Below are 15,391 nucleotides of genomic sequence, written 5' to 3' on the forward strand. Positions count from 1 at the left end.
GATAGATCCTCTTTTCGCACTCAGTCTGTTAGTCTGTGTCTTTTTATTGGGGAATTGAGTCCATTGATTATAAGAGATGTTAATGACCATCAATTATTAATTCCTGTTATTTTGATGTTGGTGGTGGTAGGGGTGTGTGTGTGTGTGTGTGTGTGCGCGCGCGCGCGCGCACGTGTGTGTTTCCCTTTCTTTGGTTTGCTGGTGGGGGAATGGTATTTATTTCCTGTGTTTTCTTGGGTGTAGTTAGCCTTCTTGGATTGGAGTTTTCCTTCTAATATCTTCTATAGGGGTGGATTTGTGCATAGATATTGTTTAAATTTGATTTGTCATGAAATATCTTGTTTTTTCCATCTATGGTGATTGAAAGTTTTGTTGTGCATAGCAGTTTGGGTTGACAATTGGTCTCTACGCATCTGCAAGACATCTGCTCAGGCCCTTCTAGCTTTTAAAGTCTCTGTTGCTAAGTGTGATTCTGATAGTATTGACTGTTACTTGGCCTTTTCCTCTTGCAAATTTTAATATTTTTTTTTTTGTTCTGTACATTTAGTGTTTTAATTATTATGTGGTGGGAGGATTTTCTTTTCTGGTAGAATCTATTTGGTGGTCTGTAAGTTTCTTGTATGTATATAGGAATGTTTTTCTTTAGGTTGAGGATATTTTCTTCTATGATTTTGTTGAAAGTATTTCCAGGGCCTTGTAGCTGGGAATCTTCTACAATTGCTATTATTCTTAGGTTTGGTCTTTTCATGGTGTCCCAGATTTCTTGAATGTTTTATGTCATGAACTTTTTAGATTTAGCATTTTCTTTGACTAATGTATCCATTTCTTCAATTGTATTTTCTATGCCTGAGATTCTCTCTTTCATCTTTTGTATTCTGTTGGTAAGCAGTTCCTGTTCTTTTCCCTAGGTTTTCTGTCTCTGGGATTCCCTTAGATTGTATTTATCTATTGCTTCTAATTCAATTTTCAGTTCTTGTACATTTTTATTGATTTCCTTCACCTGTTTGATTGTATTTTCATGTATTTCTTTAAGGGATGTATTCATTTCCTCTTTAAAGGCATCTGTCATCTTTATAAGATTGGATTTAAGGTCATCTTCTTGCTTCAGCTGTTTTAGGATATCCAGGGCTTGTTGTAGCAGAATAGCTGGGCTTTGGTGGTGTCATATTGCTCTTGGTTCTTGTTGATTGTATTTTTATGTTGCCCTTTTCAATCTGGTTATCCCTGGTGTTGGCTGGACGTTCCAGATGCCAGCAGCAATCCCAGGGGAGACAACTAGAGCCATGAGCCTGACAGTGGATCTCAGGAAATAGCACACTATTCAACTCTGCTGGCTGTGCCCCAGGTAGCCCCTCTGCTAGCTGTGCCCCTGGTGGACCCAGCAGAAAGGGGATTACCTTGGGAATGATATAAGCTGGATGTTTCTGGGGCCCTGCAAGGCTCCTCAGGAAAGCAGGGAGACATGGGCCAGAAGATAGGGGTCAGAGGACAGTATTCAGATCACCTCACCTTCATAAATCCCAGGTAGGGATGGCCATCTTCATATAACCTCTGCACTTAGAAAGTGGAAATGCGATGCTGGAGTAAGCCACGCACCCAGACTAGCCACACCAGCTCTGGATTCAAGAGAAAGGCCTTCCCCTCAAAATACAGAGAATGATCAAGGAAGACTCCTGACATCAATGTCTGGCCTCCAAATGCATGTTTATGTGCTCACAAACACATAAAAATTCATGCACGCATGCATGCACACCACACAAACCCAATATATAAAATAAAACTAATAAATCCTCCTCATCCTGGATGAGAAGGGATGTCAGAGAATGATAAGCCACAGCATCACCGCTAGTCTTCATGTCAGTTCTTGGTCCCAGACAGGTCACTGCATTCTTACTGAATCCCACTTTGTTCCACTGTAAAACAAGAATATTGATTTTGAAAATCTCTCAAGCACAAAACCTCAAAGATGTAGCAGTGACAAAGTATCTCTTCTTTCTGTTAATCTCACTTGATAAGAATCACAGCAGTGCTCTGTCAGATGCTGTTCATGTCATGGGAAAATGCTATAAATATCTCCCAATGTCAACAATGAAGAGCATTCGATCTTCTTTGGCCTGGTAAGACTATCGAGACCCATTGTTTTCTGAAAATTTCCTGTGATTGTTGACATTACTATTCTATATCAGTAATTAGGTCTCCTTAAAAGTTCCAAAGAAGTCAGAGTGGGGCAGAGGGGGGAAAAGAGAACTAGTCTAAACTTAGCAGTTTTCTCAGACACCTCTTCTGAGATTACTAAATGAGATTACTAAAGAAAGAAGCATCTACAAGGTCGTGACAGGCATGATTACAGTTACCCTCTGCCCAAATGGGTTAAATCAAGTCAACATTTACCAAGAAATTAGACATGATTAAAGTCATACTCTGTCCAAATGAGTTAAGTCCAGTCAATATTTCCCAAGAAATTTCATAAAATGCTTAGTCTGTGGGTCAAATTTTTGTCCCCTTAATCCCGTTCTTAGTTTTACTATATGTAGTAAAGTAAAACTAAACAGAAAAGTTTTTATCTAGGCTCCAAAACTCTGACCTCATATGTAGTTAATTGTTTTTCAAGCATGGGACTATTAAAATGTAAGATACAGTTTCTAAAACCATGCTGTTTGTGTGGAGATGATCTGCTTCTCCTTTTGTTTGTAAGAAATGTCAGTGCCCACCCGGAGGAAGAGTCAGCATACTGATATTACTGCTATAGTAATGAGATTTTAATGCCTTTGAATTCAAATTTAGAAAAACAAGAAAAAAAGAGGTTGCAGGAAAGAATTTAATGAGAAAGTCTTGGTTAAAATACCTAATGCCTAAAATAGCCATTGTTGGTTAAACACACTTCATATAGCCTGATAATTTGGATTTCGGGGAAGGAGAGGTGGTACTTGCCAGGCTGAATGAGAGATTCTGAAAATGACTCTTTGATGGCCATTCTCTCCAATGTTAGTCTGTGCTTGTGATAGACAATTCCTCTTATATAGCTGTGTAATTTGTTCTGAAGCACAGTTAATCTTCTACACTCTAAATATGCACAAGTTTATCACATAGTCTATGTGTTAGTTTGATGGTATAATTGTGCTATAATTAAAATATTACATATATAATATATATTGAGAGAAAGTGGAATAAAAATTTTTTGAATGTGTTTTTACTTTCAATATTCTTTAAAAGGTTATGATCATGTTCTTTTCATTTTTGTTATGATCAATAAATAGACAGATAAATGATAGATGATAGAGAGGTAGATAGATGTTGGATGATGAATGATATAGATAGATAGATAGATAGATAGATAGATAGATAGATAGATAGATAGACAGACAGATGAAAGAAAGACATAGATACATAGATATGACAGACAGATGTTAGAGAGAGAGAGAGAGAGAGAGAGAGAGAGAGAGAGAGAGAGAGAGAGAGAGAGAGAAAGAAAGAAAGAAAGAAAGAAAGAAGGAAAGAAAGAAAGAAAGAAAGAAAGAAAGAAAGAAAGAAAGAAAGAAAGAAAAAGATACATAGATATGACAGGCAGATGTAAGGAAAGAAAGAGAGAGAAAGAAAGAAAGAGAAAGAAAGAAAAAAAGGAAGAAAGAAAGAGAGAGAGAAAGGTAGAGAGATAGATGATGGGTGGATAGATGATAGGGAGATGATAGATAGATAGATAGATAGATAGATAGATAGATAGATAGATGGATGGATGGATAGATTATGGATAAGCTTACCTGTTTCAACAAGACCTGTGCCTTACCATTTCAAATACAGTTTAGAACAAGGATATTTGTTTATAATTTTTTTTAAAAATATGATTAATTTCTGCAGTTAAAGTTAAATAGGAACTAGCATAATACCCTAAATTAACCCTGCAAGTATTGTATCAATTACACGAAATAATAAATATAAATCATGTTTTACATATATAGTATAGTAAATGTTGCTATAAATGTTAATAATAAATAAAAACTAATTAATCTTTTGTATGCTTCAAAATATTGAAAGAAATCATTTTAGATTTATTCTAAGTTATATAAAATATTTATTACCTAGACCAAGTCCCAAATTACACACACATATTTTTCCTCAAATGAATAAGTAAAGTTTTCTCCTTTAAGATGAAAAAACTGAAGAGTTCTGCTCTGTACCTCAGCTTATGAGGTACATTGTCTGACCAAGAAGCTACAACTTTAGGTATTTTTTTTTTAAATAAAAACATTCTGGCATTTTTTGGTACTAGACCTTAAAAATATTTTCCAAGAATCATAATATATGTTGATTTAGCTTTTAAGAACCATGTCTAGTCAACTTAAATTTTATATTAAAATCTGTTATAGGAAAAAAAAACCCCAGCTCATCAGAAATCTCTAAGATTCTTAGTTTTTAATGCTTTGCTCTTATTTAAGCCTGAAGAGCAGAAAGTTAGCTGTTACAGAAACCCTGGTCACTCAGTTCTTTCTGGAGGGAAATTCCAGGTACAGGCCAGGCAGCACTACCTGGCCTGTACACCTCTGTTCAGGGCGTTGACTGCAGTGGTCCACAGCACTTGAGAATGCTACAAGTTTGTTGGTGGTGTTGGTTTTAGACTTTTTTTTTTTTTAATTAAAATATCATTCCATCAAGCCAAGCATGACACACACATGCATGCACACAAAACTTACTCCCTACCAATTTCTTTCCCTCTCCCAAAGCCTCCCATGTCCCCCTTACTGTACTTTCTGGCCTCTTATTATTGCATATATATGGAGAATATAAATACAACCTGCACAGTGGGTTTGGTGTTCTGTTTATGTACACGGTTTCAGGGCTGACCACTTGGTATTTCAGCTGTTCTCCCCTGGGGTAGATCATTTCTCCTGTTTTCAGAATCCCTTAGTTACCTATAGATCTTTATACTGGTGCCCATGAGATTTCCCACTTTCATTTAGCATGTCTATCTGTTTTGTCCTTGTTTGGGTAGCCATATTGTTGAGATCATTGGTAAAGCTTCTCTGTCATTTTGAGCAGATCCATTTCCCTGCAGATCTCCTCATCCTCGGGCAGTTACAGTCAATCCTCTCCTTCTTTGGCAATATTCCCTGAGTCCTGGGGGCATGAGTTGCATTACAGATGTATCCACAGGGGCTGGACACCCTATGATTACCCCTAGAGTCGTTCTCTTCATTTTGACCAGTTGTGGTTTTCTGTGATAATTTCTGTTTGTTGCAAAAAGAAGGTCCTTTGGCAAAGGTTGCAAGCATATCTATGGGTATAAGGGTAAGTAGTTAGAGTGCAGCATATCTATGGGTATAAGGGTAAGTAGTTAGAGTGCAGCTGGGAATTATGGTTTAGCAGAAAGCTATAGTTTCAAAAAACAAACAACAACAAAAACCAACTTCTATCTAGCCCTCCAGCATTGGGAAAACCAGTGGTCTAACAAGTCTGATGTTTTACATTGTTGTCTCTTCAGCCCATGCACAGCCTCCCCAGAATCCAACCAAGCCCATTCCCCGCTGTTTTCTTCCTAACAATTGTTACTCTATTAAAGAACTCTACTGCTTTGTGTATACATGCACCTTCAGTTCTCCCTCACTACAATGTGAGCTCTCCGCGAACGCTTTGCTCACTGCTGAGAGCAACATCTGCTATTACATTATTAATATTAATTAATTATAAAATTAGTGAGTCTAAATTACTGAAAACAGAGTTCTGGAAACAGTGGGCTCTCGCTTGCATCCTTTTGTATAGTTTGGGGTTTGGAGACTGGCATGGGTAGACCTCTGTGGTTAGTTAGCTCTACACCACTGTTTCCAAGGACCTGACATTGGGTATAAACTTTGAAGTAGCAATACATAGCACAAGGGCCCTCTATCATGGGCCTTCATATACACTGCAGGCACACACACCTAAATCCATTAAACTGGCCATAGCATACTCCAGCTCTTTGAATCTGGTACTTGGTGGTGTTGTGGTGCCACCCTTGATCCTGAATATCCTCTCTGATCCCGACACCTGCCTACGCGCCTAGTCTGTGCTTTTGTATTGTTCTCTCTGTGTCTCAACCAGCAGAAAACTGTCTCCTTTTACTAAGTTTGTAAGTGTGGTCAGCGTCAGAGGGAAAGAAGGGTGAGGGTGGGGAATGGGCATGAATCAGAGCCGGTCTCAGAGGGGAGAGAAGAGCTGTGCAGTTAATGCAGGGGTAGGGTGTGGAGGCAGGAGTCGAGAGGATACTTCCTAGTAAAGTAAAGCTCTTTTTCCCTTTCCCCTCCCTCTCCTCCCTGCCTCCCCTTCCCTCCCCACACTTTCTTTTTCTGAGCAAGAAGATTCTTTGAAATTCTGAAAGCATTTGCAACAGCAGCTTCCTACAACAGAAAACAATTACTAAGTATCACTACCCCATCAGCTAAGCAGACTACATAAAGCTAATTAATTCAGTTGTATTTTATATTTCACCAACTTTCTACTTTGTCACTATAATTTTGGGGGGGCTTTAAAGATGAGAGGATGGAATATATTTTATTTAACAATTTGCTCACTTTGCTTATAATTTTAAGCATCTAAACATATGGCGTGTGGGCCCTCATTTGGATCTCACTGTGGATCCACGGTTTCAATGAACAGGCCTTCAAGCAAGAGAACGGATCCTCCCCGATTCTCTCGGCTGCTTACTTTTGCAACACTCATGAACTTGGCAGCTTGCAGGAACTTATGAATTAAGGGTTTTTGTTGTTGTTGTTGTTTTGTTTTATTTTATTTTGTTTTTTTAAACAACATGTCAGAAAATAGCTTGGCTCAGAAATGCTCGCTGGAGTTCTCTCATGCACTGCAAGCAGATGTCAGCTGTCTGAACCCTTTCTCCAGGTTCAGGTGAGCTGGTCCAGAAAGATCAGCTCTAACATAGGCACTAGACACTGGCTATCGGCCATCCACACGCCACTTCAGCAGAGTGAAGCTGGGTAACTCAACTTGCAGAAAGAAAGAGAGGGCTCAAGAGAAGCAGGCCAACAACTCCAGCCTTTTGTCATCAGGCCTTGGCTGTAACTCGGTATCAGTTTCAACACATTCAGACTTAAGGCCGGCCAACCCGGACCATCATAATCCTCATCAGTGTGTACACAGATCAGCATCCCCATAGTCACACACGCTTTCTGGTCAGCAACCCATCAGAAATGTCAGGAAGCAAATTATTCAAGTGCCCGCATACAGTTCTTGTTGCTCTAACCCTCGGTCTAATGTAGATCCAAGGGATGTGTCTAATCCCAGGAAGATGGGAGCCAAGCAAAACTCTAAATAATCAACCTGAGGCTTAGCCAATAACACAAAAAGGAATGGCCTACTTTGACATTACAATCATACACACAGAGAAGGTGGTAAGACTTGGGGAGAGTCTAGATTCTTCCTATCGAGCAAAACATACTTGTCTTTCTGAGCCTGGCTTATCTCACTTAACATGGTGGTCTCCAATTTCAGGCATTTTTCTGCAAATGTGCTTCTTTATAGACAAACAAAGCTCCAATGTATGCATAACACATTTCCTCTGTCCCTCATCTGTGGATGGGCTTGTAAGCTGATTCTATGTCTTGGCTACTGTGTAATGATATGCAGCAAACTTGAGTGTTAGCACATCACTATTGTTTGTGTCTCCGATTCCTTTGGCTGTATGCCCAAAGGCATTAGAGCTGAATTATAAAGTGATTCTACTTTTAATTTTTGAGACACCTCGTGCTGACTTTATAGGGGTTAGACTAGTTTATGTTCTGCCAGTATAGCGTTAAAAGGACCTTCCTCACACCCTCACTAGCAGTTCTTGCCGCTTTGTTTTGGTTTTTCCTGTGTAATGGCCATCCTGAGTGGTATGACACTCCAGTGTAACTCTAAGGTTCACTTTACTGATGCCTAAGACTAATTAAGGTTTTTGTATATGTATTGGTCATTCATAAGTCTTCTTGTAAGAGCTGTCTGTTCAGTCCATGTGCCTGTTGGCTGATTTGATGATTTAGGCTGCAGTTGCTTATCTTTCTGAGGTCTTTATAGATTCTAGATGTTAATCCTCCTGCCAGATGTATAATTGATACTTTTCTCCCATGTTAATTTTACATCTTACTTTACTGATAGTTTCTATCATATTGGAGATGATTCTGGTTGAGTGGAGTCATATCATCTGCAAATGGGGATAATTTGGCATTTTCCTTTCCTGCTTGTATCCTTTCTTTTTCTGCCTTATTACTCTAGCTAAGATGCCAAGCACAATACTGACTAGTGATGGAGACTGTAGAAACTATTCAATTATTCCTTACCTTAGAGAAAATGCTTTCAATTTCTTCCCATTGCTATAATGTTTAGTCTTTATTATGTTGGCATATGTTCCTCCTAGTGCCAGTTTCTTTAGGACTTTTATAAGAACAGGATGTTGAATTTTTCCAAAAAGTTTTTTCTGCATCTATTGAAATGATCATGTGATTTCTGTTCCTGATTCTATTGCATTTGGTGGTTTGCATATATTGAACCATCTTTGCATCTTTGAAATGAATCCAACTCGATCATCATACATAATATGTTGCTTAATTCAGTTTGCAATATTATATTGAGAATTCAATATTCTATAATCATCATGGATGATGGGCTATAATTGTTGCATTTATTTGTTCTATCCTTACCTGGTTTTAGTACCGTGGTAATAATAATAGCATAGAATGGCATTCTTTCCTTCCCTGTTTAATGGACTCTTTTGAGAAACATTGATGTTACCTCTTCTGTAAAAGTCTAGTATCACAGTGACTCCATCTGATTCTGTAATTCTTTGTTGGGAGATTATTACTACCTCAATTTCATTCTTATATATCTACTTAAATTGCTTTTATTTCCTTTTACTTGGTAGTTATGTGTCTCTGAGCATTTATCCCTTACATTTCTTCTGTATTTTCTACCTTCTGAAATACAGGTTTTGAAGTTACCCCTAGCAGCCTTTTGGGTTTATTGATGTTTAGTTTTCCAAATAACTAAGGTTTTATTTCATTGATTCTTTGTATTCTTTCAGTCTTGATTTCATTAATTTTGTTCTGAGACTATTATTTCTTACCACCTAGTGCTTTTAGATATGGCTTCTTCTTCTTTTTCTAAATCTGCTTTGGTTTATTGTGTTTTTATGAATATATTAATAGATATAAACTTTGTTCTCAGCATCGCCTCTGCCATATTCCAAAGGTTCCAATAAACTACACTTTCACTTTCATTTGACTCTGGTAACTTTTTAATTATCTCCTTGATTTCTTCAACAATACATTGATCATTAGGAGTATATATACAGATCCATCCATTTGTTTAAGAATTTCTGAGTGAGGTGACCCAATCACAAAGGAACACACAAGATATGCACTCACTGATAAGTGGATATTAGCCCAGAAGCTCAGAATACCCAAGGTACAATTCGCAAAGCACATGAAACTCAAGAAGAAGGAAGACTAAAGAGTGGATACTTCGATCCTTCTCAGAAGGGGGAACAAAATACCCATGGAAAGAGTTACAGAGACAAAGTGTGGAGCAGAGACTGAAGAAATGACCATCCAGAGACTGCCCCACCTGGGGATCCATCCCATAAACAACCACCAAAACCTACTCTATTGTGGATGCCAACAAGAGCTTGCTGACAGGAGCCTGATATAGCTGTCTCCCGAGAGGCTCTGCCAGTGCCTGACAATTATAGAAGTGGATGCTCACTGCCATCCATTGGACTGAGCACAGGGTTCCTAATGAAGGAACTAGAGAAAGTACCCAAGGAGCTGAAGGGGTTTGCAGCTCCATAGGAGGAAAATAAGAACTAACCAGTATCTCCAGAGCTCCCTGGGACTAAATCACCAACCAAAGAAAACACATGGTGGGACTCATGGCTCTAGCTGCATATGTAGCAGAGGATGGCCTAGTCAGTCATCAATGGGAGAAGAGACCCTAGGTCCTGTGAAGGTTCTATGCCCCAGTATAGGGGAATGCCAAGGCCAGGAAGCAGGAGTGGGTGGGTTGGTGAGCAGGGGGGAGGGGATACAGGGTTTCGGAGGGGAAACCAGGAAAGGAGATAACATTTGAAATGTAAATAAAGAAAATATCTAATAAAAAATTAAAAATTCTATATATACACAAAGAGAGAGAGAGGGAGAGAATATATATTCAGTATATATACAGTTCACTGCACCTAGAGACACTGCAGGTACACCTGCTGTGCTATATGTGTGCCAGTAGGTGGCAGAGAGGAGAGATGCTACGTCTAAGCTCAGTGTCTGACCAGTGAATGGCTGAGTTAGTAGCCTAACATTCCCTGAAAAAAAGCAAGCCTGAGATGACCACCAGTTTGGTGTCAGTGGGTCCAGGCAGGCCTGGCAGAGCGGGTGTCTATTACCACCAAAGGCCAGGCAGACATCGCTGGTCTGGGCTGCTGCCCAGGAAAATATTGATGTCTGAGGACTAGGCAGACCCACCCCTCATCTGGGCACCGGTGAGGGTTGGGGCTGGTCCTAGAGGCTTGAGAGCACGAGAGTTTACCCTGCCCCAGTCAGTGGCGGTACTTGAGAGAGCAGCCCTGCACATTAGAGGAGTTGGGGTAAGCCACCCCTGAGGGTATGAGAATGGAAGAACTGGCCCTGACACTCATCTGTGCGGTGGCATGGATGAGGGAGAGATACTCACCTCCCGTGCCCTTCATCACCTGCAGCAGGTGGGAGACCTGGCCTTGAAGCCACGAGAACAGGAGAGATGACCCTGTCCCTCCGAGCCACAGCACTCTAGAAAGCAGCCCCTGAACGTTGCCTGGGCAACACAGTAGAGCTAACTTGGAGGTGGGTTGTGGGTGAGCTTGCCCCTGAGGTCCTGAGAGCAGGAGAGCTGGCTTAGCCCATTTGCCTGCTGCAGCACTCGGAAGAGTGGGCCCTACACCTCACCTGGACAACACAGTAGAGCTGCCTCTGACGTTGTGAGCATAGACGAGTCCTCCCCAAGGCTTGAAAGCAGGAGAGCAGGAGAGCTGTCTGTGCCTCTTTCTGGCTGCAACATTGGATCAGCCAGCCGGGGCAGGGCTGAAGAGTTTGCCCTGGTGGTGTGAGTGCAGTAGAGCTGCAGACTGGCCAGCTCAGATACCCCTCAGGCCCAGGGCTTTGAATTGGCCCACGAAACATCTATCCCATCAACGATCTGTTGGAGTGCATGCAGGGGTCAGCTCTTTGGTCAGATCCAAAGCTACAGGTTCTCCATGACATAGGGCAACAACAGGATATCTGAGAGGAGCCCAGTGAGGATCCAGTATTGATAGTGTAGCAGAAGAGAGAGGCCTGGAACCAGACCAATGACTCATTGTAATAAACATTTACAAGCAAAGAAGTGTGGGCAAAGGGATAAACTGTGCCAAACACTGTGACACACTACAGCTTCCACGCCAATTTTTTTCCCTCTTAGGGGGAAGTTGCAAGGGTGGAGGGTGGTTATGAGAGTAGGGGGAGATAAGTGGGATTGGGGTTCATGATGTGAAATTCACAAAGAACCAATAAAATTTGAGAAAAAATAAATAAAAATAGAAAAGAATATATTGCTCAATCTCTATTTAGACACTTTTTTTCCCACTATCAACTTCTAGTTAGTTGTATTCTTCTATGATCTAACAAAATCCATTACTTTGATTCTTTTACACTTTAAGACTTGCTTTACGGCCTACACTGTGATCTGTCTTAGAGCAGTTCCACTGGCTGCTGAAAAGAATATTGAATAAAATATTCTGTAAGTACCTCGGGAAATGTATCTATGATGCAGACTAATTCTGAAATGTCTTTGTTGACACAGTCTGATTGGCCTACCTGTGATGAGAACAGGGAGTTGAAGCCATTTGTATTATTGCTTATAAATCTTTATGCTCATTAGTGTTTATCTTATGAATCTAAGAGCCTCAGCATAGGGCACTTTGCTACGTACGATTTTTATATCTTCCTGATGAATTATCTATGCAGAGTCTTTCTTGTTCCTTCTGATTACTTTCCTTTAAAGACAACTACTCCAGGTATCAGAAAAACTCTGCCAGCTTGTTTTGGCATTTTTTTTTCATGGCATGTTAACTTCTGTCCTTGAACTCTTAAATTTCTGTATGTCTTTGCCAGTGATATACATTAATTTGAAAAAAAAATAGATGTCATTTTTTTTTAAAGCAAGCAGCTTTTATTTAGAAAGTTAAGCCTATTTATTTGCATTTAGGGTAAAAAGTCTCCTATTGAGACGTTTAAAAGACATTGTGGTTTTGTTGGACTTTCCCTGCTTGGTTGGATTATTCTCTGTTCTTTTTGCTTTCTCCCTCACTCCCATTAGGGCTTTGGTTGGAGACATGATCAATTTTCCGAAGTTTTTCGTCTCTCCCATTTCCTGTACCCTCATGATTGAAATCATTGTTCTTTCTCTGTGAATTTTTATCTTCTGTGGCCCTGGCTTGGTGGTCATGTGTTTTAAAACGTCTCCATTTCTCTGTTGCTTTTTAAAACATAGCTTTGCTGGCTATGGTGATCTCTGTTGACAGTTACTTATTTCCAGGCCTTGAAATGTAGTGTGACATGCTTTGGGGGCTTCTGTTTGAGAGTTCTGTTATCATGAAATGTTTGCCAGCGTGAACTGTAGTCCGGGGCATCTTCACAAAAATGCATCATGAGGAAGTCTTCTCTGGTTATGAATTTGGGGAGTTCAAAGTTACTCTTACGCTTAAATTCCTACTTCTTTCAATGAATTTTGGTTTTTGTTTTCCTTCTATAATCCCATTTTATTTATTTTCTATGCCTTTAGTTTTGATCTCAACTCCTTCTGATTCTTACAGGTTCTTCCATTTGGCCTCTTGATTATATCACAGAGATTTTGAAAGGTGTTGCTGTGCCTATTTCTTTATGCTTCTTTAAGGATATTTGCATACAGCATTTCCTTGACCTTGTCTTCAATTTCTGATTTTTTTTCGCTCTTGCTTTCTCGAAGCTGATAGTGTTTTCCACTGTGATTTTGCTTAATCCATTGATTTTTTTTCACTTCTAACATTTATTTATTTGTTTGTTTTCAAAATCTGTTTCCTTGCTTAATTTACACTCATGCTGGAGATGTTTTTTCCTCCAGGCCCTGACTTAGCCTTCACCTCATCTGCTTGGGAATGTAAGATAAAATAAACTGTTTTCTCCCCCAAGTTGCTTTTGGCAGTCTTGTTACAGTAATAGAAACTCTAAAACAGGAGTTGATACCTGGTTTACAAATAGCAGGGGTATTGCTGTGATGGACCACCTCAGGCACCTTGGGAAAGACTGTGGTGGCATTTTAATTTGAGTTTAGGAAAACCACTCAGTGCTCAGAGCTCAGGGTGCTGTGCTGTGGGAACTTAGGGAATGAGAATGTTGAGAGTGGTTGGACGATGGAGACCTGGCTTATGAAAATTCAAAGAGAAGTAACTATTCTACCAGGACTGTTTGTATGATACACTATTAAAACATGTGACAAGAGACCAGAGCCAATAAAGGGACATCTTTGCTTTGCTGAGCCAATGGATATTTCTCAACTATAGCTGAGAAATTAGGAGTGTTTAGAAAGAAGCCAGCATCATTGAGGCAAAGTCTTCTGGGAAGTGTTTCTCAGAGTCAGTACATAGAAGCTGTGGTCCAGAGTGGGCCAAGGCCGTACCCTGTGCTAGTCAAACATGGTAATATGTAAGAGCATTCCAGGTGATTCTGGTTTCAAAGGTATAAAGAGGTCTAGGAGGGGAGCTGAGGCTAAGCACCAGGAGTCTCCTCAGTATAGAATGGGGTTATGGAGCAATGGGAAGGTTGGCACCATGTGCTAGGGTCAGAGTCCCTGAGGAGAGACCAGAGAAAGGCTACCGATGAGAGACCTGAAAAAAGGCAACCCAGGTGCAGCAGAGACATTAACAGTTTGGAGAATGCCATAGAATAACCATCAAGGACTGCAGCAGGTGTGTGGTGGAGCCTGCCAGATCCTATGAGACAAGTCCTTTGAAGCCCAGAGTGTCATGAGTAACCCAGATGGTCAACACTGAGTTTTTCATACTGCTGACTTTGGTCTTCTTTGATTCAATTGTAACTGTGCCCAGGTTCTCTCTTGGAGCAAGGAAGCATCGGACTTAAATTTGATTTTACTAGAACCCATACTTAAAAGACTTTGGAATTTTCAAGAGACTGGGGTTTTAAGAGACTTGGATGTTTTAAGGAGACTGGACTTTTTTTAAATGTTTGAATTTTTAAGGACTATGATAGTTGTATAAGTTATAATGTGGTTTATATTTTGATACTGATATTATAAGATCTTGAGTTTGAACAAGAGGGGAAAGGCTTAATAGTAATGTGTTGGTGTGTCAATGACTAAGGGTTAATTGTCCTGAGTAGTTTTTGTCAACTTGACCCAAGCTAGAGTCATTTGGGAAAAGGGAACCACCTCAATTGAGAAAATGCCCCTACCAGATTGACCTGAAGGCATTCTTGTGGGGCATTTCCTACTGTGGGTGGTCCTGGGTTTTATAAGAAAGCAGACTGAGCAAGCCATGGAGATCAAGTTAGTAAGCAGCATCCTCTATAGCTTCTGTCTCAGTTCCTGCTTCCAGATTCTTGCCTTGAGACCCTGCCCAGTCTTCCCAGCATGATGGACTGTAACCTGTCAGATAAAATAAACCTTCTCCTCCACTAACTGCTTTTGGTCATGGTATTTATCACAGCAATAGAAACCTAAGTCAGTGTCTTTATCAAAGATATGGAACCTCAATGAAGTTACAGGAGACATGAGGTGCCCAAATTGGGAGCTATTTCACAAAAATAACTGATTCAAGAACTTTAATAGTCACAAAATTCAAAGAAAAACCATAATTGTCCTTGACTGAGGGTGACTAAAAAGACATGAAAACTAAAGAGTAACAAGTGGACCTTACTGAAACAATTGCTGAGTCATGAATGGGCTTGGAGGATTAGCTGGTAATAGAGAACTAATGCTAACTTCCTCATTTTGATAGTGTTTTTGATAGTGTGTTTGACAGAGTATTTTGACTAATGATATGTCCTGTTTAGAAAAATTTTCAAGCTAACATTTTTAGTATAATGAGTCATCACATTGACACTGTGCTTTTAAATGGTTCAGAGATAATAAGCTCTTTGCATAGTACTTCCAAATTTTCTGTAGGTTGTGACTAAACACACACACACACACACACACACACACACACACTCACTCACTCACTCATACACACACACTGTTGAAGAAGACTGATACTCTGGTAGTTAGTCAAAAGTCATGTGTATCTGGGGCACAAGTCCCTTCCACTCGACTCGAGACTCGAGCCCCGGGTTACCTTGCCAGCAGAGTCTTGCCCAACACCCGCAAGGGCCCA

General features: G+C 40.0%; 1 long non-coding RNA gene and 1 other non-coding gene across 4 annotated transcripts in view; one reads left to right on the plus strand and one right to left on the minus strand.

Moving 5' to 3' along the window:
* Positions 1 to 15,391, minus strand: part of 4833422C13Rik (RIKEN cDNA 4833422C13 gene) — a 40,208-nt gene that overhangs the window by 11,406 nt on the left and 13,411 nt on the right. Inside the window, exon 2 of one of the 3 annotated variants that reach the window (NR_028314.1) lies at positions 538 to 1,913. The exons of the other annotated variants lie outside the window; for them this stretch is intronic. This is a non-coding gene — a long non-coding RNA (RIKEN cDNA 4833422C13 gene). Of the gene's footprint in view, positions 1 to 537; positions 1,914 to 15,391 lie in introns of those variants that run through there. 3 annotated transcript variants of the gene reach the window in all.
* On the plus strand, positions 10,186 to 10,313 carry Gm22778. Its single transcript, XR_003950753.1, has one exon. It is a non-coding gene; the product is annotated as a small nucleolar RNA SNORA17 (small nucleolar RNA).

The sequence above is a fragment of the Mus musculus genome, chromosome 13 (assembly GCF_000001635.26).
Source record: "Mus musculus strain C57BL/6J chromosome 13, GRCm38.p6 C57BL/6J".
NCBI classification, from domain to species: domain Eukaryota; kingdom Metazoa; phylum Chordata; class Mammalia; order Rodentia; family Muridae; genus Mus; species Mus musculus.